At 39.3% G+C, this 27,983-nt stretch overlaps 1 pseudogene; it reads left to right on the top strand.

The window, feature by feature from the left end:
- Positions 1 to 722: 722 nt before the first annotated feature.
- On the top strand, positions 723 to 27,538 carry LOC109460025 (large ribosomal subunit protein uL24 pseudogene; annotated as a pseudogene).
- The last annotated feature ends 445 nt before the right edge of the window (positions 27,539 to 27,983 follow it).

A 27,983-nucleotide genomic window follows, 5' to 3' on the forward strand; every position in this document is an offset into this window, starting at 1 on the left:
CAGTTATAGCATTCTGGAAATATGCAAGCACCGTTCATTCCTCATCTTGATCATATTTACTAATGTGACATTGAACAAAGCAAGTTATATGACTGTCAGAGAAAAAAAGAGTTGGAAAAGATGCACTATACTACTTAAGCCCAGTGAAAAGTTCAGAGCTCTGCTGTTGTGATAAAATGTACACAAATGAACAGGACTGTGTTGCAATAAAACTTTATTTACAGACACTGAATTTTGAATTTCATTTAGTCTTTACATCTCATAAAATAGTCTTTTGTTTTTCTCCAAGCATTAGAAAACGTAAAAACGGTTCTTAGTTCATGAGTTATACAGAAATGGGTAGTTTGTCAGTCTCTGCTGTGTTTCGTATATGTGTGTGTGTGTGTGTGTGTGTGTGTGTGTGTGTGTGTGTATTTATTTAAGTAGATTTTATTTTTTATAGACGTTTTTGGTTCACAGCAAAATTAATTAGAAGGTACAAAGGTCGATAATGGGAGAAGATAATGGCAGAAGCTATGCATGTGTGGGGGCAGGGGATGTTGGGAAATCCCTGTACTGGACCCTGACTTATAATGGTTTGACTTAAGAATTTTTTGAATTTAGAATGATATGAAAGTGATATCCATACAACCACTCTGCTTTTCACTGTCAGTATTCAATAAATTACAAGATATTCAACAACTCAATATAAAATAGGCTTTGTGTTAGATGATTTTGTCCCAATGGAGGCTAAGGTAAGTGTCCTGAACATGTTTAAGGTAGGCTAGGCTAAGCTACGATGTTCAGTAGGCTAGGTGTATTAAATGCATTTTTGACTTATGATATTTTCAACTGACAGTGGGTTTATTGGGATATAACCTCATCGTAAGTTAAGGAGCATCTGTGATGTATTGCCAATAATTTCTCTCTTCATTCACTGTTACTTGCACTTTAATGTGTTTCAAGTGTGTTCATAGTTGCTCAATGGAGAATTTTTATGATGTCTGCTTTGTCCAATAATTCAAACAATGTGTTAGCTTGATGTCTATTGTCTGTTCTTATTGGAGTTGAGATTTTCCTAGTTCCCAGTGTGACGACTAATTTTGGACTGTATAATTTTGGGATATTACTTTATGAGGCTCTGGTTCCCGCTAAATCTGTTTTAGCAGGCAGTCAACTTGTTTGGTTCAGAATGCGCATCCTGGCTCATTTTAGTAGGACTGTGGTGCCAGTGGCTGTTGAGTTTATAAAGTCTCTGCAGGGCTATTCTGGTCTGTCCGCTTGCATGTTTTCCCAGATGACAGGACTCTACCTCACGGTCTCCTCAGTGCTGGCTTGGGCTGGGGCAGGGTGTTGCCTCCTACTCCAGATGAAAAGAGAAGTTACGACATGGCTCTACCATGTGTCCACCTTGGCCCTGCATCCTTCATACAGAGGGGTGTGGAAGACACATAGCATTGGTTCTCAACTAGGGGTGATGTTCCTAGGGCATGTTTGGTAATGTTCGGATAGTTTTTTGGTTATTAAAATTGGGGGAGTGTGCTACTGGGATCTAGTGGGTTATCCAGGGATGCTGCAAAACATTCTACAATGGACAGGACACCTTCCAGAGCAATGAATCCTCCAGCTCCAAATATTAGTAATGCTGAGGTTGAAATATTTTGGCCTACAGGCTCGACAGGGACCAACTTATGGTAAGTGAAAGGGTTGATACATAACCCCACACCAATGAAGCCAGCTTTTTCAGTGCCTTTTGGGAGACAGAAATGTAGCTTTCCTCATATTTGCCTCGAGAAAAGGCAGGATGGTGGAAAGGTTTCTGTCATGTTGGGCCACCCTTTCCTGGACTTTGGCTTTTCTTATGGTGTGTGTGTGTGTGTGTTGCATTTCTGCATCGCAGGCTTCTCTGACCCCAAGTTGGACACACAGAGGAAAGAAATATCCCAAGGATCCTCCCTACTGGGTTGTTCTTCAAGTCCTGAGGTCCCTATCTAGTCTACATCCTTCAATCCACCTTTCAGAATCTTTTGGTAGGTGACTACTGGTAGTGTGATTAATGGCAGGAATAAAATGGAATGTGTTCATCATTCTTGTCTAAACCTTAAGGAATTGGAAGTACTTCATATCTTTTAATTTTTTCTTCTGCCAGCTGTTTGTTTCCCACAAACTGATATTTTCAACTTGATTGATTTGGTGTTTATTTTTCATGTTGGACGCTTTCCTTAGATGTCTGGCATTCCCTTGTCTTCTATTTGAAATTAAGACTGTTGGGATAGTGATCAGAAACTCCAGGGTGTGGACATGGCTTATTTACTTTGAGCTTCATAGTGAGAGAACTGGGTGAGTCATGGGGAGCTGTTGATATCAGCATCTTTGTGACATCCCTCTTGGGCTTGTCAGCTTCATAAATGATCCCACACCTTCCATCTGAGCTGCCAGAACCCTTCAGTGAAAACCCTGCCATTTAGTCCAGAGGTGTGAAATGGGGAGAAGACTTAGGGGTATAATTGCTTTTGAATAGTTTTCCCTTGGTACTCCTAGGTTTAACATTCCCTCCCATAGTCAGATCCATATGTACTGGTTCTTTTTGAGAATTCTGTGCTGTAGATCATGATGTTTTCAGTTTTCTTTATGGCCCACTCAATTCTATTAGGTTAACTATTATTTATAGATCTGCCATCCAGCTGCAAAACTTTTTTTTATTAAGGTGTAATTTACACAGTAAAATTTATCCAATCATGCAAGTTTTGACAAATGCTTACAGTTGCGTTACTGCCACAATCAAGCTATAGAAGAGTTTCACTGCCCCCCACTTACTTCATGGCCCCTTCTGGTCAAGCCTTCCTACCCCTAGCCCCTTGAAACGACTTACCTCGTTTTCCACCCACATAGTTTTGCCTTTTCCAGAATGTCATATATGTAGTCTTTTGAGTTTGGCTTCCTCTACTTACCATAACACATTTGAGATTCATCCATATGATGGCCAGTAAAACCAACTTGGCCTGGAATTTTATTTTCTGAAAGGTTTTTAACTATGAATTCAACTTCTGTAATACATATAGGACTGTTCCACACTGTCTTGATTACCATAGTTTTGTAGTAACTTTGTAACCATGAAATGTAAGCCTTCCAACTTTGTTGTTTTTCAAGATTGCTTTAGCTATCTTGAGTCCTTTTTCATATGATTTTTTTGGGTCAGCTTATTAATTTCTGGAGGAAATCCAGCTGGAATTTTGATAAGGATTGCAATGAATCTGTAGATTAACTTGGAGAATATTACCATCCCTCCCAACAGATATGTTTAAATCTTAATCCCAGTACCTCAAAATATGACCTTTTTTTTTGAAATAGGATCATTGCAGATATGCATATAATGAAAGATGAGGTCAAACTGGAATAGGGTGGGCCCTTAATCTAATATAATTGGTGTTCTTATAAGAAGAGGATAGAGAGGCATACAGGAAGAAGATGGCCTTATGAACATACAGAGAGTGCAATGTGAAGATGGAGGTAGAAATTAGAGTGATGCATCTACAAGTAAAGGAATACCAGGAATTGCTGGCAATCAACAGAAACTAGGAAAGAGACATGGGACAGATAGTCTCTGAGAGCCTTAGAAGGAGGCCCACCCTGCTGACACCTTGATTTTGGACTTCTAGCTTCCTGAACTGTGAGAGAATAAATTTCTGTTGTTTTAAGCAACCAAGTGTATGGTACTGTGTTATGGCAGCCCTAGGAAACTATTATAGATTTTGTTAACAGGAATGGGGTCTGGCAAGTCCAAAGTAGCCTGGAAACTGTGGCAAGAGCTGAAGTTATAGTCTTGAGTCTGAAATCTGTAGGGCAGGCTGGCATGCCAGAACTCATGTGGTGTTTCTACGTTAGAGTTGAGGTCTTCTTCTTCTCCAGGAAACCTCAGTTTTTGCTCTTGAGGCCTTCAACTGACTGGATTATGCCCACTCACATATCAAGGGTGATCTCTTTTTCTTAAAGTTAACTAACTGTAAATGTTAATTATTTCTATAAAACACTTTCACAGCAATATTTAAAGGATAGCTGAACAAACAATTGAGCCTCATGATCTAGTCAAGTTGATACATAAAATTAAGCATGACAGTCCTCCCTTGTCAACTTGGTACCCATACACATCTCCTAATCCATATTTAATCTCCAAATGAAGACAGTAACAAAGTCATTCTTCTGTGCAACTTTATACAGCCATCCTGAACAACCAAAAATGCACTAACCCTTTCCCCAGGAGAGGATGAAGAGTCCTTGGGGGATGTGTGCTCTTCTTTTTGACATTCTGTAAATCATGCACACGCATGCATGTGTGCACACACACATACACATGCACACACATATTCATAACAAAGTGAGGAAACAATACTCATAACAATTACAGTCCTAGTTTCTTCAAATGGTCATAGGTCCTATTGGGATTTATAACTTCCTTCTTCTACTACTCATTCCATATTCCCTTTGCCTTCAGCAAGCACCTCAGCTAGTTGTGGTTGTTTGCTTTGTGGGGTGACTCAAACCTTCATTCCTGAAGGATCCGGGTCATTAGCAGTCCTGCTTGCATTGGGTTGTTGCAGTTTTCCATTGGGTATAATATCTAAGAAACCATTAGTCACAGGGCAGGGTGATACTAAGAGGCATGGTAAGGGATTTCCTGTATTCCTTACCTCCTCTGTAGAGCAGCACCCAATTTCCCCTTTGTAGTCAGGATCAATCACCCAGATAGCACAGTTCCTCTCTTTTTTTGCCTGTTGATTCAGAAGCATGAGGAGCTAAAACTAGCTGGGTGGCAGCCTTTAATTCCAGCTTGATGGCATCATTATTGTGTCTCCTTCTGGAAGCATTCCTCCCTATGAGCTAAGACCTCTGGACCAGGCTTAGGAAACTAATACACAATCTCAACAATATTAAGCCTAATCCATGAACATGAATGTCTTTTCATTTATTTAGATCTTTAATTTCTTTCCAGATTTCTTGTAAATCTTGCATTTCTTTTGTTAAATTTATTCCTAAGTGTTTTATCTTTTTGATGCTATTGTAAATTGACTAATTTCCTAATTTCATTTGGTTTATTATTGCTAGTGTACAGAAATATAGTTGAGTTCTGTATATTGATCTTATGTCCTACAACTATTATTAGTTATAACATTCTTTACTGGATTCCTTAGATTTTTCTATGTAGAAGATCATGTCATCTGCAAGTATAGATCATTTTACTTCTTCCTTTCCAATTTTGATGAAAATTTTAATTTTCTTTCATTTCTTTTTCTTGCCTAATTTTGAACAGAAGTGGCAAGAACAGCCATCCTTGTCTTGTTCATGATCTTAGGGGGAGAGCTTCCAGTATTTCATCTTTAACTATAATGTGAGCTGTGAGTTTTTCCTGGATGCCTTTTATCATACTGAGGAACTTTCCTGATATTCCTAATTTGTTGAAGTTTTTTTTAACTGTGAAAGGGTGTTGGATTTTGTCAAATGCTTTTTCTGCATCTATGAGATAATCACGTAGGTTTTTTTGCCTTTATTCTAGTAATACATTAGTTATATTAGTTAATTTTTGGATGTTAACTCAACCTTGCATTCCTGGGACAAATCCCCTAGTTAGTCATGGTGTATAATACTTTAATGTTACTGGATTCAGTTTGATAGCATTTTGTTAAGGATTTTTGTGTCTGTGTCATAAGAGGTAATGGTCTGTAGTTTCTTGTGACATCTTTTTCTGGTTTTAGTGTCAGGGAAATACTAGCCTCAAAGAATGAGTTGAGAAGAATTACCTCCTTTTCTATTCTTTGGGAGAATTTGTGAAGTGTTGGTGTTAATTTTTCTTTAAATGTCTGGTAGAATTTACCATCAAAGCCACCTGGGCCTGGGTATTCACTAGTAAGAAGTTTCTAAATTACTAATTCAATTTCTTTATTTGTTGGTCTGTTCATATTTTGTATTTTTTCTTGAGGCAATTTAAAGAATTTGTTCAGTTTGTCTAATTTATCTCATCTGTTGGTGGTGTTGTTCTTGGTTTCCCTTATGATCCTTTTTATTTCATTAGGATTTATAGTGATGACTCCACTTTCATTCCTGCATTTAATAATTTGAATGTTCTCTTTTTGTTTTTCTTGGCCAGTCTAGTTAAATCTGTTGAATCTTTAGGGTTGAACTATATATTTAAAGTATCGACAACAGACCATTCGAAACCATTCTTTCCCAGTTCTTCAGGTTATTTTTTCCTGTCTGATGTTAGGCTAATAATTTAAATAGTGGGTGATAGGAGGCTTAATTGCTTCATGGGGAATGAATCTGGGTCTTTCCCTTAGGAAATATGATGACTTGGGGGTGGAGAATATATATTCATCATGAATGTTATGTATCCATAAATTCCTGTTTTAAATGTTTTAATGAGAAATGCATTGTGCATATAATGCAATGTCTTCATTATCCTTATTTCTATAGTGATGAAATTTTGGTTGGCATTTATTCTTTCATCCTTTCAATGGGAGAGAAAATACATACCTGGTTCCTCCTGTTAAGTGGTGAGGGAAGGCTAGTGCTGCCGCTCTAACACACTGGCGTCCTTGCGGTTTGCTGCACAGAGCCCTCTTCTCATTTCAAGCTACATCGCTCAGTTCTCTCGTGGCTCTTGTGGCTCCATTCATATATACAGAGAATCATGGAGTCCTGTTGGTACAGGTGAAATGCAGGAATCCTAGGGTCTCTCATTTCATAAACTTTTAAGGACTCTGTTAGTATTTCAGAGGTAATTACCATCAAATAAGACTGTTCTGTTTGGCATACAATCCCTGAATATGTTACATCCCACCAGTGTACTTCAGGACCACTGCCCTTTGAGGCTTGTCAGACCCATGTCTTGCCTTCAGGGAGTCTGACACCCTGAACTGAACCCTCCTCAGACCCCCAGGTTGGATCACGCATGCCCTGAATGGTCCTGACCCCTCAGACAGTGCATGTAATTGGCAGAAGGCAAAGAGCATTTGGAGAAGAAAGCTGCCCTATTTGAAAAGGCAAGGGCATAATGGGGTGAGGAAACGGCATGGGAAGGAGAGTCTTGAGGAAGGTGGGTAAGCCTCTCCTCTCACATCATGGTGAAGAGACATGTGCAGTTGCCAAGTGCTGAGCTTCCTGCAGTGCCTAGACCTATATTCTCTTTGGGTTGGGTGCAGGAGGTGGACAGGGTGACAACTCTTACAGAGTCATACTGACCTGTCTGTATTGCTGGCAATACAGATGAAACTTATATTGCATGTTTCCATTTATCTCCAAGCAGTTTGGTCCAGATCATCATTCTAATTTGTTAGCCCCCCCTCCTTTTTTTTTTTTTTTCCCCTAAGTGCAGCACCCTGGGAAGAAGGAAGGAGTTTGCTTTGAGCTAGGAAAGGAATGAGTTTGCCTGTCTCCTGCACCCACAACCCAGTCCCCAGGATTTCACAGCCAAGTGCCCTGTCTGGCTATGCCGGGAACTGACCAAAGTCTGGATCTTGCTAGCCCATGCAGGTGTTGTTCTCCAGTCATTCCTGCTCTAGAGACATGTCTCACCCTTCCAACACCTCACCTAATGCTCACAGAGCCCAGGAGTGATGTTCCTCTGCGTACAGATCTGAAGTCCCACAGGACACAGGAGAGCTGATGAAGAGAGGATACTTGGAAGCCCTTCTGCCACAGCCCAGCAGCCCCCTCACTGCAGTTTCCTCTTTCCTTGGTCCATTAAGATCTAACGAAGCTTGTAGCTCTGGGTTGTTCTCATTAACTCTGTGGCCTCAGGACTCTGGGCACCACTGGCTGGGATGTGGGGGCTTCCTTGCCCCAAGCTAGTCCCTGTGGGTGCTTTCTCATCATCCAGACCAGAGTGTGGAGTGGTGTTCTTGGAGCCAATGCCCATTGTTCCATACTTGCACTCAAATGCAAGCTCCTATTTGGTGAGGACATTCCCTTAAAAGCTAAAACATTTAAAAACCATTAGCTTTCACCTCTCATTTCTGCCAAAATCACTGATACTCCATGGTGGCACTTACTTCACAGGAAAACTTTGTTCTATCATCTTGGCACATAACTGGTCATCTTGGACTTTTCCTAGATGAAGACCAAACACTGATACATGAGCACCAGGATACATATGAATTTCAATCTCCTGGAAAAATTCTCAGGGCTAGTGAACTAAAGAAATGCTTCCTATTATTTCTTCAAGCCCCAATGGAAACTGTGACCTCTAATCAATAAAACATAAAAATGTGTCATTGGTGGCAGCGGGACGGACTTTTTGAATTCTCCTCCGGATCTTATCACAAACGGGACATCTATAACTCATCAAAGGACTCTCTGCTCATCACGCAGAACAGCTAAGAGGCTAGTGCAAGGATCACTTGGAGGTGGGGAAATTGGGCAAATGGGAAGAGGGAAGGGAGCGGAGACATGGCCCACACCTGTGGCTGGGGAAACGCCGCTGGCATCTGCAGCTGCAGAGATGCAGGGGATCCCAGGACGGAAGAGAGAACACAAAAGCCAGGAGGTAGGCTCCTTCCCTGCATCCCACAGCTGATCTCTCTCACCGAGGGGGCAACATATCCAGCATTTGAGGCAGTAACCTCAGCTGAGACCACCAGCTGGGCCCTAGGTCGGACAAAGGACACAAACTCCTGGCCCCTCCCCCCACTCTCCCAATCCTACCCCCCCCCCGCCCCCCCCTTCCAGAGACTTAAACTGTCCCCTGAACTGAGGAGCAGTGTCAGATTACAAAGAGGAACTGTGGTGCTCAGACTCTGGAAAGACCAGCGTGCAGCTCTGACCCAGGGAAGAAGCTGGGAAGAGTGTGATTTTTGCTGGGCTAGGAGAGAAGAAACTCCTCCACCCGCAGCCACCACCTTTTCTGGCCTGCAGGAAGAGTGTGACACGCCTGGGCTGGGAGAGAGAAGACCCCTCCATCCCCAGCCCCCACCCTTTCTGGCCCGCCTAGGGCAGGGCAATTACATCTGCGGAGGCACTCCCAGGGATCAGCAGTAGGCGGCAGACACAGCTCCCAGCTTTCAGCAGCTCAGAAATCTCCCGCCCGCCACACACACACACACACACACACACACTGAAGAAGTGCCCTAAGACTCTGGAGAACTAGGCACAGGGCTGGTGGTGCTACTCTCAGTGTGCATATGTGCAGGCAAGAGCAGAAACTGCACTGACTTTGTAGAAACTACCATCCAGACCCCTCAGCCCCACGCATCTAAATCTGCAGTCCCAACATCACTCTGGGCACCAGGAGACCGGCTCTGCCTGCACAATACACAAAGGACTCTTTGGTACAGCAGAGGACAACCTGGATATTACTTGGTGGGCTTAAACCAACACAGACACTGCTTTTTTTGTTCTGTTTTGTTTTTCTATCTTTGATATCTTTGCCTGTGTTGAGTGTGGGTTATCGATTGTTTTTACATGTGAATGTATTTGATTTTTCCTTTGTTGTTGTTGTTGTGCTTGATTTGCTTTGTTCTGAAATTGCCCTACCAGGGCGCAGCTTAAGAGGCACAAGATTGAACACACCCAGAGGCCAACTCCAGACCAAACCAGAGTACTACCGGGTTTGACCTACAAGTGACACACCCAGAGGGAATTCTCTACAGGCACAAGAGCCCATAGGGGCCAAACCTCATTTAAGTGGTCACCCCTTACGCAGCAGAACACCCTGCTATGGGCAGAGCCAAGTCTCACAACTAGTCAGCCTAGGAGTCAACCCCAACTACTCGCAAGCGAAAAGCAATTAAAGATCTTCTTTAACAGAACAATATACACAACACAAGAGTCACCTTTGGAGCACATGCAGAGGAGAAGAACGAAGTAGTGTAAGTCAAATATAAAGGCCACATACTACATAAGATAACCCAGCAAAAAACTAAGAACTCTAGGGAATCTACCTAATACAACGAAGTAAACACAGAGAGTCAGCCAGAATGGGGAAACAAAGAAACATGTCCCAAATAAAAAAAACAGAAGAAACCTCCAGAAATGGAACCAAATGAAACAGAGGTAACCAACCTATCAGAGACAGAGTTCAGAACACTGATGATAAGAATGTTTAAGGAGCTTAGAGACGACATAAAGAAGGATAGAGAAATCATAATGAACCACCAGTTAGAAATAAAGAACACAATTACTGAAATGAACTCACTTGAAGGAATTAACAGCATGTTAGATGAAGCAGAGGATCGAATCAGCAACTTAGAAGACAAGGTAGCAGAGATCACCCAAACAGAACAAAAAGAAAAAAGAATAAAAAACAATGAAGATGGTTTAAGAGACCTATGGGATAACATCAAGCACAATAACATGTGCATCATAGGAATACCAGAAGGTGAAGAGAGGAAGCAAGGAATTGAGAACATATTTGAAGTAATAATGTCGGAAAACTTCCCAAACCTGGTGAAGGAAACCAACATACAAGCCCAGGAAGTGCAGAGAGTTCCACCAGGATAAACCCAAACAGGTTCACACCAAGACACATTACAGTTAAAATGGCAAAGGTTAAAGACAAAGAGAGAATCCTAAAAGCAGCAAGAGAAAGACAGAGGGTTACATATAAGGGAACTCCCATAAGACTATCAAATGACTTTTCTACAGAAACATTGCAGGACAGGACGGAGTGGCAGGAGATATTCAAAGTGATGGAAAACAAAGGCCTACAACCTAGATTGCTTTATCCAGCAAGGCTATCATTTAAAATTGAAGGAGAGATAAAGAGTTTCCCAAAAAGAATAAGCTAAAGGAATTTATTACCACCAAGCCAGCATTGCAAGAAATATTAAAAGGACTTCTGAAAACAGAAGAAAGATGAAAACTATCTTACTACAAATTTTTTTAAATTTATTGGGGTGACAATTGTTAGTAAAATTACATACATTTCACGTGTACACTTCTGTATTACATCATCTATAAATCCCATTGTGTGTTCACCACCCAGAGTCAGTTCTCCTTCCATCACCATATATTTGATCCCCCTTACCTTCATCTCCCACCCCCACCCCCCTTACCCTCTGGTAACCACTAAACTATTGTCTGTGTCTATGAGTTTCTGTTTCTCATTTGATTGTCTTGTTCTTTTGTTGTTCTTGGTTTATATACCACATATCAGTGAAATCATATGATTCTCTGCTTTTCCTGTCCAACTTATCTAGCTTAGCATTATACTCTCAAGATCCATCCATGTTGTCACAAATGTTCCTGTATCATCTTTTCTTACCGCTGAATAGTATTCCATTGTGTATATATACCCCTTCTTTATCCATTCACCTATCGGAGGACATTTTGGTTGTTTTGCATGTCTTGGCCACCGTAAACAAAGCTGCAGTGAGCATTGGAGCACACGTGTCTTTATGTATAAATGTTTTCAGATTTTTTGGGTAGATACCCAGGAGAGGGATTGCTGGGTCATATGGCAATTCTATTCGTAATTCTTTGAGGAACCTCCACACTGCCTTCCATAACGGCTGCACCAGTCTGCATTCCCACCAACAGTGTATGAGGGTTCCTTTTTCTCCACAGCCTCTCCAACATTTGTTACTATTTGTCTTGTTGATGATGGCCATTCTGACTGGGGTGAGGTGATATCTCATTGTGGTTTTGATTTGCATTTCTCTGATGATTAGTGATGTTGAGCATTTTTTCATATGTCTATTTGCCATTTGTATGTCCTCTTTGGAGAAATGTCTCTTCAAGTCCTCTGCCCATTTTTCAATTGGGTTGTTTGTTTTTTTGTTGTTGAGTTTCATGAGTTCCTTCTATATTTTGGATATTAGCCCCTTATCGGAGGCACTGCTTGCAAAAATCTTCTCCCATTCAGTTGGTTGCCTCTTTATTTTGTTGATGGTTTCTTTTGCTGTGCAGAAGCTTTTAAGTTTCATATAGTCCCATTCGTTTATTTTAGCTTTGACTTCCCTTGCCTTTGGAGTCAAATTCATAAAATGCTCTTTGAACCCAAGGTCCATAAGTTTAGTACCTATGTTTCTTCATGCAGTTTCTATGCAGTTTATTGTTTCAGGTCTTATGCTTAAGTCTTTGATACATTTTGAATTAATTTTGGTACATGGTGACAGATAGCAGTCCAGTTTCATTCTTTTGCACATGACTTTCCAATTCTCCCAGGACCATTTATTGAAGAGGCGGTCATTTCTCCATTGTATGTTTTTTGCTTCTTTGTCAAAAATTATCTGTCCATATTTATGTGGTTTAATTTCTGGGTTCTCAATTCTATTCCATTGGCCTATGTGTCTGTTTTTCTGCCAGTACCATGCTGTTTTGATTATTGTTGCCCTGTTTAGTACAAGCTAAAGTCAGGGAGTGTGATACCTCCAGTATTGTTCTTTTTTCTTAAGATTGCTTTGGCTATTTGGGGTCTTTTCTGGTTCCAAACAAATCTGATGATTTATTGTTCTATTTCTTTAAAAAATGTCATTGGGATTTTCATGGGGATTGCATTAAATCTGTATATTGCTTTGGGTAATATGGCCATTTTAACTATGCTGATTCTTCCAATCCATGAGCACGGAATGTCTTTCCATTTCTTTCTGTCTTCTTCAATTTCTTTTAAAAATGTCTTATATGGGTGACCGGATGGCTCAGTTGGTTAGAGCGGAAGCTCTGAACAACAGGGTTATGGGTTGGATTCCCACATGGGCCAGTGAACTGCACTCTCCACAACTAGATTGAAGACAATGAGCTCCTTGCTGAGCTTCCGGAGGTGTGGCCAGATGGCTCAGTTGATTAGAGTGTGGGCTCTCAAAACAAGGTTGCTGGTTCAATTCCCTCAAGGGATGCTGGGCTGTGCCCCCTGCAACTAAATATTGAAAACCGCGACTGGACTTGGAGCTGAGCTGCGCCCTCCACAACTAGATTGAAGGACAATGACTTGGAGCTGACAGGCCATGGGGAACACATTGTTCCCCAATATTCCCAAATAAAATTATAAAAAAATAAAAAGTCTTATACTTTGCAGCATATAGTTCTTTCACATCCTTGGTTAAGTTTATTCCTAGGTATTTTATTCTTTTTGCTGCAATTGCAAAAGGAATTGTTTTTGTAAAAACAACAAAAGAACAAGACAAACAAATGAGAAACAGAAACTCATAGACACAGACAATAGTTTAGTGGTTACCAGAGTAAGGGCGGTGGAGGGGTGGGAGATGAGCGTAAGGGGTATCAAATATATGGTGATGGAAGGAGAACTGACTCTGGGTGGTGAACACACAATGGGACTTATAGATAATGTCATACAGAATTGTACACCTGAAATCTATGTAATTTCACTAACTATTATCACCCCAATAAACTAAAATAAAAAGTATGGCATAAGGAATGTAGTCAATGATATTGTAATAACTATGTAGGGTGTCATTTGGGTACTAGATTTATTGGGGTGATCACTTTGTAAGTTACATAAATGTCTAATCACTGTTGTACACTTGAAACTAATATAAAATTGTATGTTAACTGTAATTAAAAAATAAAAAAAATGTTTTTAAAAGATACTAAATTATTATGATGCTGTAGTAATTAAATCGCAATGGTGCATATTCAGGGCCAAAAATGGACTGGTAATGGGTAACTAATGATGTAATCAGCCCCGGGTTAGATTCTTACATACCTGGAACTTTGATACATACCTGAGCTGGCATGGAAGATCAATGAGGAGAGGAGGACCTATTCAATAAATGGTTCTTGGAAAAGTGGTTACCACTGAGGGAAAATTAAGAAAAGAACTCCACCGCACACTTTATACAAAAATAAATGTAAATGACAAAGACAGAATTTTAAAACTTTTCATTTAAATTATGGACAGGTTTTCAATAATTGCAAACATTGAAATAAGGGCCTATCAAAGAAGACAAGTAAAAATTCATTAAAGCCATTTGTATTGAAGCAGGAGATGTCTAATACATAGTGATGAGTCACGAGACTGAGGGGAACAAGGAGATCCAGAGGCAAGTCAGGCACTAAGGCTGTTTCTGCCCTTTCAGAAATGGCAGCTAATTGGCTTTGTGTCATTTTTGGCACTTTTGGGGGGTTGTAGAAACAAAAGTAGGAGGCCAGGATCCATTGTAGATGTGAACCATAGAAAACCACACCTGCTTTGGGCTGAAACAAGAAGGGATACATTCCAAGAGTGAGTTCGCAGTGAGCCAGCCTGCTTATGGACTGCAGACCAGCCTTGAATCACATAGATGGCTCAGAAAATCTCAACTTGAACTTGGTGCAAAGTAACTCCAGATTGCTAGAGCACCCTGTGCCTAGCAGAAGGGAGCAAAAATCTTTTTAGAATAATGGTAATATCACACTTAGCATTAAATTATTTCAAAAAATAACACTTAAGTACCTTTCCAGTACATAAACAAAGATGACCAGAAGCGTAAGACAATATACCATGACTGAGAATCAGCAAAAAAACAGACCTGAAAAAATCCAAATACTTGAATTAGCAGCCAGAAACTGTAAAAAAAATGTGCTTATTATGTTCAAGGGGATAAAGCCAGGCTTGTAAATTTCTGAAACAACTGGAAACTATAAATCTGACAAAGGAGATTTGAAAAAGAACCAAATAGAACTTCCAGAAATAAAAAAACACAAAAATCAGATAGCTTTAACAACAGTTTAGACCCAGATGAAGAAAGACTCCATGAATGAGAATATGAGTCAGAAGAAACTTCGTGGAATGGGAAGGAAAAGAGAGGAAAATCCCAAATAGAAGCATGAATTTACTTTAGTGCTATATGTGTGTATTTTTAAAAGACAAAATACTATTTTGTTTTGAATAAAATAATGAGAAAAACTTCTACTTTTGGCCAAGATGGAGTAACAGGGACCAGGTTTATCTTTCATCTGAAACAACCCCAAATACAAAAAGAATAAATATGGGAAACTGTTTTTCAAGACTTGAACACCAGGCAATGAATGATGTGATTCTTGAGAAAGAGAAACAAATGGAATTAACTGTATGATTATTTCAGCTTCCAGGCCACAACCAAGGAAGCAGGAACCCAGATGAAGCCTGCAGGAGCACCTGAGTCAAGGAGACCAAAGTGGTTCCAGTTCTCTGAACAAAGGACTAGAGAGGCAAGAGCTGCACAGAGAGAGCTCTGGCCCTGTAGGTGCTCAGCAGAGTCTGACCAGCACAAGTGTGTGAGAAAATAGCCCAAGGCTGCATAGAGAATCTCCCAAAAGTATTAGAGGGAACAGTGCCCAGTGCTCATACTGAGCTGGGAATAATGCCTATTTCCAACAGCCATGAGAAACTTGTAATCCACAGGGCACAGGGTAGAGTACTCATGAAATTCTCACTTCAGCAGCAAGGAATAATTAGCACTAAACGGAGCACGGCCCCAGACCCACCTAACAAATCATAAAAGCAAGACCTGAAAGATCTAACATTTTGTATTCAAGTAGCTTAAATGCATCCCAGACCAAAGTTCAGAAAGATGTGTAGGAATCAGAAATACCCAGCACCAACAAGGTAAAATTCACAATGTCTGGCATCTTCTCAAAGAATACGGGGCATGCAAAGAAGTGAGAAAACATAATCCATAATGAGTATAATATTTTTAAAAACAGAAAATGACAAATGTTGGCAAGGATGTGGAGAAATTGGAACCCTTGTACACTGTTGTTGGAAATGTAAAGGGGTGTAGCTGAGATGGAAAACAGTACAGTAGTTCCTCAAAAATTAAAAATAGAATTACCATATGATCCAGCACTTCCACTTCTGACTATGTACCCAAAAGTTTTGATAACAGAATATTGAGGAGATATTTGTACAGTCATGTTCATAGAAGCATATTGACAATAGCTAAAATGTGGAAGCAATGTGAGTATCCATTGATAGATAAATGGATTACTAAAATGTGGTCTATACATACAATGGAATATTATTCAGCCTTCAAAAGGAAGGAAATTCTAACATATGCTACAACATGGATGAACCTTGAGGTCATAGTGCTAAGTAAAATAAGCCAGTCACAAAAAGACAAATGTTGCATGATTCTATTTATATGAGGTCCCTAGAGTAGTCAAAATCATAAAGACAAAAAGTGCTGTGGTGGGGGGCCAGCCCGGTGGCTCAGGCTGTTGGAGCTCTGTGCTCCTAACTCCGAAGGCTGTCGGTTTAATTCCCACATGGGCCAGTGGGCTCTCAACCACAAGGTTGCCAGTTCAAGTCCTCAAGTCCCGCAAGGGATGGTGGGCAGTGCCCCCTGCAACTAAGATTGAACATGGCACCTTGAGCTGAGCTGCCGCTGAGCTCTTGGATGGCTCAGTTGGTTGGAGCGCGTCCTCTCAACCACAAGGTTGCCAGTTCGACTCCCACAAGGGATGGTGGGCTGCGCCCCCTGCAACTAGTAACGGCAACTGGACCTGGAGCTGGGCTGTGCCCTCCACAAGTAAGACTAAAAGGACACAAACTTGAAGCTGAATGGCACCCTCCACAACTAAAATTGAAAGGACAACAACTGGACTTGGAAAAAAGTCCTGGAAGTACACACTGTTCCCCAATAAAGTCCTGTTCCTCTTCCCCAATAAAAAAAATAAAAATAAAAAGAGAGACCTTTAAAAAAAAAAAAAAAAAGTGCTGTGGTGGTTGCCAGGAAATGGTGGCAGGGGAAAATGGGGAAACACTATTTAATAGCTATAGAGTCTTAATTTTGCAAGATTGAAAAAGTTCATGGTGGTGATGGTTGTACAATCATGGGAATGTATTTAATGCTATTGAAACGTACACTTAAAAATGGTTAAAATAGTAAATTTTCTGTTCCATGTATTTTACCACAAAAAAAATTGGGGGAAAAAAGAACAAAGTTCTAATGCAGGCTACAACATGGATCAGCTTTGAAAACATTATCTCAGTGAAATAAGGCCAATACAAAAGGACAATATTACATGATCCCACTTATATGAGGTTCCTGGAATAAGCAAATTTATAGAGACAAGAAGTAGAATAGAGGTTGCCATGGGCTGGGGCGGGGAGGGCAGGAGGAATGGGGAATTGTTTCTTAGAAATTACAGAGACTGGGCCAGCCAGGGGGCTCAGGCTGTTGAAGTGCTGTGCTGCTCCTAACCCCAAAGACCACCGGTTCAATTCCCACATGGGCCAGTGAGCTGCGCCCTCTACAGCTAAGATTGTGAACAACAGCTCTCCCTGGAGCTGGGCTGCCGGGAAGCAGCTGGAAGTTGTGATGAGCTGCCATGTGCTGCCGTGAGCTGCCAACCATCGACTGGCAAGCGACTGCCTCGAATGGCAAGCAACTGCCTCGGCTGGCAACTGACTGCCTCAGCCAGGGCGAGTGCAAGGCTCATAATACCAGCATGGGCCAGGGAGCTGTGTCCTACACAACTAGACTGAGAAACAATCGCTTGAACTGGAGCTGGGGGAGGCAGAAGAAAAGGGTGGGGGAAGAAATTACAGAGATACTGGTTGGGCTATGAAAATATTTTGTAAATAGATAGTGGTGATGGTGCACAACATTGTGAATTCATAATATAGTTAACACCATTGAATGATACACTTAAAATGATTTAAATGACAACATTTATGTTATATATATTTTACCACATTTAAAAATTAATAATGTAATCTAGAAAAGATCATTGAATTGCCCACTTTAAATGGGTGAGCTGTATATGTATAGTATGTGGGTCATATTGTAATAAAGCTGCTAATTTTTTTTTAAAAAGAGACTACTAGAAAAGAAAACCACGGGCTAATATCCCTGATGAATATAGATGCAAACATTCTCAATAACATACTAGCAAATCAAATTCAGCAGCACATTAGAAGAATCATGGTGAATGAACCATGATCAAGTAAGATTTATCCCTGGAATGCAAGGATGGTTCAACATATGCAAATCAATAAATATGATACAATACAATAATAGAATGAAAGAAAAGAATCATATGATCATCTCAATAGGTGCAGAAAAAGCAATTGACAAAATTCAACATCCACTCATGATAAAATCGCTTAACAAATAAGGCAGAGAAAGAATATATTTTAACAAAATAAAGGCCATGTATGATAAGCCAACAACTAACATCATATTCAGTGGTGAAAGGTTGAAAGCTTTTCCTCTAAGATTACGAATAAGACAAGGGTGCCCACTCTCATCACTCTTATTCAATATAGTACTACAAATCCTAGCTAGAACAATCAGGCATGCAAAAGAAACAAAAGGTATCAGAATTGGAAAAGAAGAAGTACATTTTTCTCTATTTGCAGATGACATGATTTCATGTATAGAAAATCCTAAAGACTTAACCAAAAACTTTTAGATCTAACCAATGAATTCAGAAAAGTTGCAGGATACAAAATCAACATACAAAAATCAGTAGTGGTTCTATACACTAACAACAAATTACCTGGAAAAAAAAATCTGTTGTATTTACAATAACATAAAAAAACAATAAAATACTTTGGAATAAATTTAACCAAGGAGGTAAAAGATCTCTACTGGGAAAATTATAAGACTTTCATGAAATAAATGGAAAAAGACACAAATAAATGGAAAATTATCCTGTGTTCATGGATTGGAAGAATTAATATTGTTAAAATGTCAATACTACTAAAAGTTGTTTATAGATTCAGTGCAATCCCTATCAAGATTCCAATGGTATTTTTTATAGAAGTAGAAGAAAACACTCCTTAAAATTTAGATGGAACTACAAAAGACCCTGAATAGCCAAATAAACCCTGAGAAAGAAGCACAAAGCAGAGGCAAAACACTTCCTGACTTTAAGCTATACTATAAAGCTATAGTCATCAAAATACTATGATATTAGCATAAAAACAAATAGATCAATGAACAGAATCGAGAGCCAAGAAATAAACCCAACCTTATATGGTCAACTAATATTTGACAAGGGAGCCAAGAATACTTAATGGAGAAAAGACAGTCTCTTCAATAAATGGTGCTGGGATAATCAAATATTTACATAGAAAAGAGTGAAACTGGACTCCTCTCTTATACCACTCACAAAAATTAACTTGAAATCGATTAAAGACTTAAATGTAAGATCTGAAACCATGAAACTCCTAAAAGAAAGCAGAAATAAAGCTCCTTGACGTGGGTCTTTGTAATTTTTTTAAAGATATAACACCTAAAGCACAAAAACAAAATAAAAAACTGGAAAACATCTGTACAGCAAAAGAAATTATCAACAAAGTGGCAAGATGACATATGGAATGAACAAAAATATTTGCAAACCATATATCTGATAAGAGGTTAATATACAAAATATATGAATTCATACAACTCAACAGCAAAACACAAATAACCCAACTTAAAAATGGGTAAAGATGCTCAACATCACTGATCATTAGGGAAATGCAAATTCAGACCATGATAAGATATCACCTCAGGCCTCTTAGAATGACCATTTTCAAAATGACAAGAGATAGCAAATGCTGGCATAGATGTGGAGAAAGGAAACCCTCATACACTGTTAGTGAGATTGTAAATTGGTGCAGCCACCATGGAAAGAAGTTCCTAAAAAAATGAAAAATAGAACTACCATGTGCTCCAGCAATTCCACTTCTGGGAATACATTCAAAGGAAATGAAAACATTAACTCAAAAAGATACCTGCACCCCTATGTTTACTGAAGCCTTATTTACAATGGCCAAGACATGGAAACAACCTAAGTGTTCATCAATAGATGAATGGATAAAGAAATTGTGAGATATATACCTATATCATCTATCTATATGTATATGTATAGCTATATTAGGTTGGTGCAAAAGTAATTGCAGTTTAGAAGGTTAAAAATAATTGCTAAAACTGCAATTACTTTTGCACCATCTAATATATCTATATCTATATCATCTATAATGCAATATTATTCAGTCATAAAAAGTGAAAAAATCCTACCATTTGTGACAATATGGATGGAACTTGAAGGCACTATGCTAAATGAAATAAGTCAGATGGAGAAAGGCTGTATGATTTCACTTATATGTGAAATCTAAAAAAAAAAAAAAAAAAAAAAAATCATAGAAAAACAGATCTGACTTGTGGTTACCAGAGTTGAAGTTTGGGGTGATGGGGGAATTATAGGAAGGTGGTTAAAAAATTGTTAAGAGAGTAAATCCTAAGAGTTTTCATCACAAGGAGAACAGTTTTTTCTTCTTTCTTTTCTTTCTATTGTATCTGTATGAGATGATGGACATTAATTGAACCTATTGTAATAATCATTTCACAATATATGTAAATAAAACCATCATGCTGTATGCCTTAAATTTAGACAGTGATGTATGTCAATTATTTTTCAATAAAAGTGAAAAAAAGAATACAGATCATCTTTTAATTTTTTTTATATGGGTAACTTTTTATTTCCTGTCTGTCATGTGAGGGGCTAGGAATTCACACTCCATCCTCACAATGATACAAAAGCTGTACAAAGTGAAAATCAACAACTCTTCTTTGGTCCTTTAGAGAAGTGAGATCAAAGGGAAACCTCCAAAATTGGAGATATAGAGGTGAACCCTGAGAATCATAACTTACCAGAGCAGAAACCCACAAGCAGAATCATCCTTGGGAACCAGTGCTGGGGCAGGAAAACCTGAACTGTAACTGACAAATGCTGGAGGCTCAGTGTAGACAAGACTGAGAGTTAAAAATTCTAGGGAGGCACACTTTTGTGAGTTTTACATCCAGGAGCCACACCAGGTTCTTACACTGAAGATGGGAGAAAAATCCCCTTCTGCTTCAGATGGAATGTGGGCAGAAGTAGCCATTGTAAATAGGCCAGAGCATCTGTTCTTCTTAACAAGGCCTGTCCTCAGGAGAAATTATTCCACCAGAGCCTGACCAACCTGGGGAAGGAAATGCCCACCCCTTTACCTTTCTTGTCCCACCTAAGGAGGCATGAGGAGCACATATGAAGGTCACAGCCCAGGGCACAGGTCCACAAATACTGAAACCTGCTCGTAAGACTATAGAGTGCTTCCCTGCCGCATACCTCACCACCACATTGACAGGACTCCTGGATAATAGTGGAAATATAGTTGAAAAAAAGTGCACTTTTCAGCTAATATTTAAGAAGTCTCTAGGGAAACTCAAATATGAGAGACTAAACAAAGACTCCCCCACCCCATAGGAAAGTTTGTCCTCTGATACAAACAGTGAACATATCCAGATGACCAAACCTTACACTAAAGGCCAATGAACATTTGTTCCTTTTACTCATGCATCATGTCAGCTTTAACAAAAAACTGCAAAGCATACTAAAGGGCAAAAAGACAGGTTGAAGAGACAGAGAAAGCATCAGAACCAGACTCATGTGCAAAAATGTTGGAATTATGAATTTGAAATAGCTGTGATTAATATTTTAAGGGCTCTAATGTATAAGGTAGACATTATATAAGAACAGATGGACAATATAAACAGAGATGGAAGTTCTAAGAGAGGAATAAACGGAAACGCTAGAGATCAAAACACAGAAATGAACACTGCCTTTGATGGGCTCATTAGTAGACCTGACATGGCTGAAGTAACAATCAGTGATCCTGAAGATACGTCATCAGAAACTTCCAAAACTGACATGCCAAGAGAAAAATAATGAAAAGAAACAAAATACATGAGAACTTTAAAACAATAATAAAAATAAGTAACATGCACATAATGGGAATATCAGAAGGAAAATAAAAGAGAGAAAAAGAATAGAAGAAATAATTGAAGAAATAATGACTGAGAAATTACCAAAATTAATGATAGACACCAAACCACAGATCCAGGAACCCTAAAGAACATCAATACCAAAAAAAGTCTACACCTATATATATTACATTCAATGCAGCAAAGAATTAAAGACAGAGAAAGTCTTGAAAGAAGTCAGAGGAAAAAAACCTTACCTATAGAGGAGCAAGGGTAAGAATTACATCAAATTTCTCCTCAAAACCATGCAAGGAAGAAGAGAGTGGAGGAAAATATTTAAAACGTTGAAAGAAAAAAATCCATTTTCTTAGATTTTAGTATTCAGTGAAGCTATCCTTCAAAAGTGAAACAGAAATAAAGATTTCCTCAGAGAAACAAAAATTTAGGAATTTTGTCAACAGTAGATCTAACTTGCAAGAAGTTCTTTGGGGGAACAAAAAGGAAAATGATTTAGGTCAGATACTTGAATCTACATAAAGAAAGGGAGAACTTTAGAGGAGTAAATGAAAGTAAAATAAAATATTTTAAACATTATTCACAGAAGCCAACAATGGTAGCCAGAAGGCAGTGCATAAAATATTTAAAGTGCTGAAAGAGAAAAACTATCAACCAAGAATCTTATATTAAGTAAAACTGTCTTCAAAAAAAGAAAAAAAAGAAAGGCATAATAAAAACATTGCCAAATAAACAAAAGCTGTGAGAATTTGCTGCTAGCAGATCTACTTCATAAGATTTATTAAGGAAAATTCTTTGGATTGAAAGCAAGTGACAACAGATGACAATCTGAATTCACTGAAAAATAAATGAAGAGTTCTGGTAAGGGTAATTATATAAATAAGTATAAAAGACAGTGTAATGCATATGTCCTCTCTTTTAACTTATTTAAAAAGCAATTGCATAAAGCAATACACATATAATTGTATTTTGGGGGTCAGTAAGAGAAGAATGTAATATGTTTGATAATAACAGCACAAAGGTGGTGAGTAGGTAAGGAAATCACACAGATGGCAAGATAAATTCACAGGAAGACATGAACAAATGGTGGTACACTGACACAATGGAACACACTGCCAAATGTAAAGGGAAAACTCCTGGTAAAAGCAACAGCATGTATGAGAATTTCCAGAATCTCTGCTCTGGTGCTTTTTTGTTTAACAGATCTTCCCTGATTCTCCTCTTGAATTTTTCCTGTAACAGCAAGAAGAAACCAAGCCTCCCCTTGAATATTTGTTTGGAAACAATCTTTTCTAAGCATCCTTCCACTACTTAACAAATATTCCCCTTCTGCCAGTCACCTGTTGCATTCTCAACATCCATATTTCTACTTTTGTTCTCTTCAGTGCAATCTAGGCCTTTCCTATCACGTTCCTCAAAAATTTTCCAGCCACCATCCCCTGCCAAATTCTAAAGCCATCACACTTTTAGGTACTTAAGACAGCAGCTCACACTAATTGGTACTAGTTTTCTATTTGTGCATAACAAATTACCAGAAAGCTATCAGCTTACATAAAAATATGTATTTATTATCTTACAGTTCTATAGGTCAGAAGTCTAGAATGGTGTGGCTGAATTCTCTACTTAGGGCATTATAAGGACTTTAAAACAAAAAAAAATATTACTAGAGATAAATAACAACATTTAAAAATTATAAAAGGGTCAATTCATCAAGAATTGTATCATGTATCATGAAGCTACAATAATTATAGACATATATTCAGAGTCCCCAAATTCATGCATCAAGAACTGACAGAATTGAAGACAGAATAGATAATTAAATAACACAAATCTGGATACTTTAATAACCTGCTTTCAATAATGAATAAAACAACTAAAATGAAGACTAACAATGATGAATAAGACTGGAATGATATCATAAACCAACTAGACAAAACAATGATCTATAGAACACTCACCCAACAGCAGAATATACATTCTTCTCCAGAACACATGGGATATTCTCCAAAATAGACGATATGCTAGGTCAAAAAATAAAACTCAATGAACTTAAATAATTGAAATCACACAAATTATGTCCTCTAGTCAAATGTAATGAAATCTGAAATGAATGAATGAATAAAATCTGTGAAATTCACAAATATATGGAAATTGAACAACACTCTTAAATAACCAATAGGTTAAAAAATATCACAAGGTAAGTTAGAAAATACTGTGAGACAAAATGAAAGCGTAATAACACAACATGTCAAAACTAAGAGATATAGCTAAAGCAGGTCTTAAAAGTAACTTCATAGCTTTAAAAAAGAAAATTCTCCAGTCAATAACTTAGCCTTCCACCTTAAGTAACAGGAAGAAGCAGAAACTATTCTCAAAGCAAACAGAAGGAAGTAGATAATAAAAATTAGATTAAATCAATGAAATAGAATAGAGAAAATCAACAAATCCAAAAGTTCTTTGAAAGTACCAACAAAATTGACAAGACTTTAGCTAGACTGACAATGAAAAAAAGACTCAAATGAACAAAATCAGGACAACTTTTGAAGTTGCTTTATGGAGAAGTGGGTTTTGGGGAGGAATAATTCTAATGGGGAAGCATTAGAGTTCCCTTGTAGTGATGGAGCAGTTCTATACCCTGATGGTGGTTGTTACCTGAACCTATTCATGGCATCTATTTGCATAGAACCACACACACACACACACATACATGTGTGTGCACACACATGAATGTAGGTTTCACAAAGGTGAAAATTGACTAGGGTTGTGTTCTAGTTCTGTGTATTATACCAATATCAATTTCCTGGTTTTGACATCATACTACAATTATATAAGATGTCTTGGATGAAAGGTACCAGGGACTCTATAACTGTACTTAGCAGTTATCTATAATTATTCCTGCAAATCTATAATTATTTCAAAATGAAACAAAATTTAAGTGCCTTTCAAGAAGAGAGGTCCAAGATGGTGGAGTAGATAAACATTATGCCTGTGTCCTTCTGTGAACACATTAAAATTACAACTAAATTATAGAACAATCAACCTGGAGAACCATCTGAAGTCTAGCCAAACAGAAATCTTATGATTAAAAATATTAAAAAGCCATGTTGAGACTGGTAGGAGGGGCGAAGGCACACTACGGGCCCCAAACCTCCACGTGGCAGTTGAGAACCACGAGGGATATCTCAGCCATGGAGGTTTCCCCTGGAGGAGCGAGGAACCCCAGCCCCCCACACCACGCTCCCCAGCCTGGAGTACTGGTGCTGGGAAGAAGAGCCCCCACAACTTCCAACTGTGAAAAACAGTGGGGATTCTGAATGTTCAGGTGGGACACAAGGCTGCGGGAAACCCAGATATCCTCTTAACAGCCTGCATAGGCACTCACCCTGGGCTCTGGTGGAGGGATGGTGACTCTGGGGGCAATGGAGACATATGGGGAGAGACTGAGTTGTACAACTTCAGGGCAAGGACTGGAGGGACACTCCTTATTTTCCCTGTGTGGGTAGTCCTATTTCTAAGCAGCTGGCAGGTGGGCACCATTTTTCCTGTGTTGAGCCCACACCCAAAGGGCAAATCTGAATCTGATTGGCCTGTGAGCTCTGCTGCTCCACCCTGCTGACTCATTAAGACCCTGCCTCACCCAACTTGAATACTGCAGGAGGCTTTATCAGCAGCTGAACCTCACAGGAGCCATCAGGTGGCAGCAGGCCTCGGAGTGTCCTGACTTTTTGCAGAGGTACCCAAGACCCAGTACTGGTGGCAGCCATCCTCAGTTCACAGTGTGGCCTCTCACACACACCTCCAGGAACAGCACAGCAGCGACAAACTATGGATTGCTTTGTAGCTCCTACCAGCTATTCCCCAGCTAGTCACAGGCAGTGGCTGACCTGGGGCTGCCCTGGATCCCCTCTTAAGAGGCCCCAGAACCAACATACTTGGAGGTTGGCTTCAGACCACAGCAGATCACCACCCAATTAGCCCCACAAGTGGCACATATATAGGGTGGTCTCAACAGGCACCAGAGCCCACTAGGGTGAATCCCACTCAGTGGGGTAAGTCCCCCACACAGCAGCACATAGCTGGGGACATGGCCAAACCCCACAGCCAGTCAACCTGAGGGTCAATACCACCCACTGACATGCCAATAGCAATCATGGCTCACCTATAACAGGAGAGCACACACAACCCACACAAAGGACACTCCTGGAGCACCAGGCTCAGGTGACCAGGCTCCATGGGGGCACCTACTACATAAGCCACCTGACAAGACTGGAAGATATAGCAGCCCTACTTAATACAGAGAAACAAACACAGAGAGGCAGCCAAAATGAGGCAACAAAGAAATATGTCCCAAACGACAGAACAGGAGAAAACTCCAGGAAAAAGAACTAAACAAAATGGAGGCAAGCAACCTACCAGAAGCAAAGTTTAAAACACTGGTTATAAGAATGCTCAAGGAACTTAGAACTTCAAAAAAAGAGATAGCAAGCATAAAAAGGACATAGAAACCATAAAAAAGAACAAGTCAGAGTGAAGAATACAATACCTGAAATGAAGAATGCACTAGAAGGAATCACCAGCAGATTAAAGCAGAGGATCGAATCAGTGATTTGGAAGACAAGGTAGCATAAAACACCCATTCAAAACAACAAAAAGAAAAAAGAATCCAAAAGCATGAGGAGAGTTTAAGAGACCTCTGGGACAACATCAAGAGTAACAGGAATTGCATCATTGGGGTATAAGAAGGACAAGAGAGAAAACAAGGGGCTGAACCTATTTGAAGAAATAATGACTGAAAACTTCCATAATCTGGCAAAGGAAATAGACATATAAGTCCAAGAAGGGCAGAGAGTTCCAAACAAGATGAACCCAAACAGGCCCATACCAAGACACATTACAATTAGAATGGCAAAGTTTAAAGACAAAGAGAGAATCCTAAAAGCAGCAAGAGAAAAGCAGTTAGTTACCTACAAGGGAGCTCCCATAAGACTACAAGCTGATTTCTCAATAAAAACTTTGCAGGCCAGAGGGATGGGCACAAAATATTCAACATGATGAAAAGCAAGGACCTACAACCAAGACTACTCTACCCAACAAGGTTATCATTTAAAATTGAAGGACAGATAAAGAGCCTCCCAGACAAGAAAAAGCTAACGGAGTTCATCACCACCAAACCAGTATTACAAGGAATATTAGAGGGACTTATTTAAGATGGAAAAAAATCAAAGTTATGAATAATAAAATGGTAATAGCTACATATGTATCAACAATTACTTTCAATGTAAATGGATTAAATGCTCCAATCAAAAGACACAGGAGGGCTGAATGGATAAGGAAACAAAACCCTTACATATGCTGCCTATAGGAGACTTACTTCAGATTGAAAGACACACAGAGAGACAGAAAGTAAAGGGATGTAAAAAGTTATTTCATGAAAATGGAAATGACTCTTCTATTCTGTGGCCATTGCTGAAGTGCCCTTTTGTGACTTCAGACCAGAGCAAGACCATACAAAGCATTTCAGTGCACCTTCCCACATTCACAGGAAGATGATGTCTTCTCTTTCCAAAGAGCTGAGACAGAAGTACAATGTTTGATGCCTGCCCATCTGAAAGGGTGATGAAGTTCAGGTTGTCCGAGGACACTACAAAGGGCAGCAGATTGGCAAAGTAGTCCAGGCTTACAGGAAGAAATATGTCATCTACACTGAACAAATGCAGCAGGAGAAGGCTTATGGCACAACTGTCCATGTAGGCATTCACCCCAGCAAGGTGGTTATCACTAGACTAAAGCTGGACAAGGACTGCAAAAAGATCCTTAAACAGAAAGCCAAATCTCGCCAAATAGGAAAGGAAAAGGGCAAATACAAGAAAGAAACAATTAAGAGGATTCAGGAGTAAAGTAATCTTATATACAGCTTTCATTACAAACTGTTAAAATGAAAAAAAAAAGGAAGAAAATGGAAATGATAAAAACAAACAAAAAAGCTGGGGTAGCAATACTTATAGAAGACAAAATAGACTTTAAAACAAAGTCTATAAGAAGAGACTATGAAGGACCCAGTAATTCCATTTCAGGGTATTTATCCGAAGAAACCCAAAATGCTACTTTGAGGGGATGTGTGCATCCATATGTTCATTGCAGTATTGTTTACAATAACCAAGATGTGGAGGCAGTCTGGGTGTCCATCAATAGATGAATGGGTAAAGAAGAGGTGGTACATACGAGATGTGATCAAAAGATACGGTGAATGTTTAAATTAAAAAAAATTATTACAGTAAAAGACACATTGCCATTAATCCCCCTCAAAATACTCCTTCTTGCTTCAAACACACTTATCCCATC

This window comes from Rhinolophus sinicus, chromosome 5, assembly GCF_057876585.1.
Source record: "Rhinolophus sinicus isolate RSI-liver-muscle chromosome 5, RSI-T2T, whole genome shotgun sequence".
Lineage (NCBI taxonomy): Eukaryota > Metazoa > Chordata > Mammalia > Chiroptera > Rhinolophidae > Rhinolophus > Rhinolophus sinicus.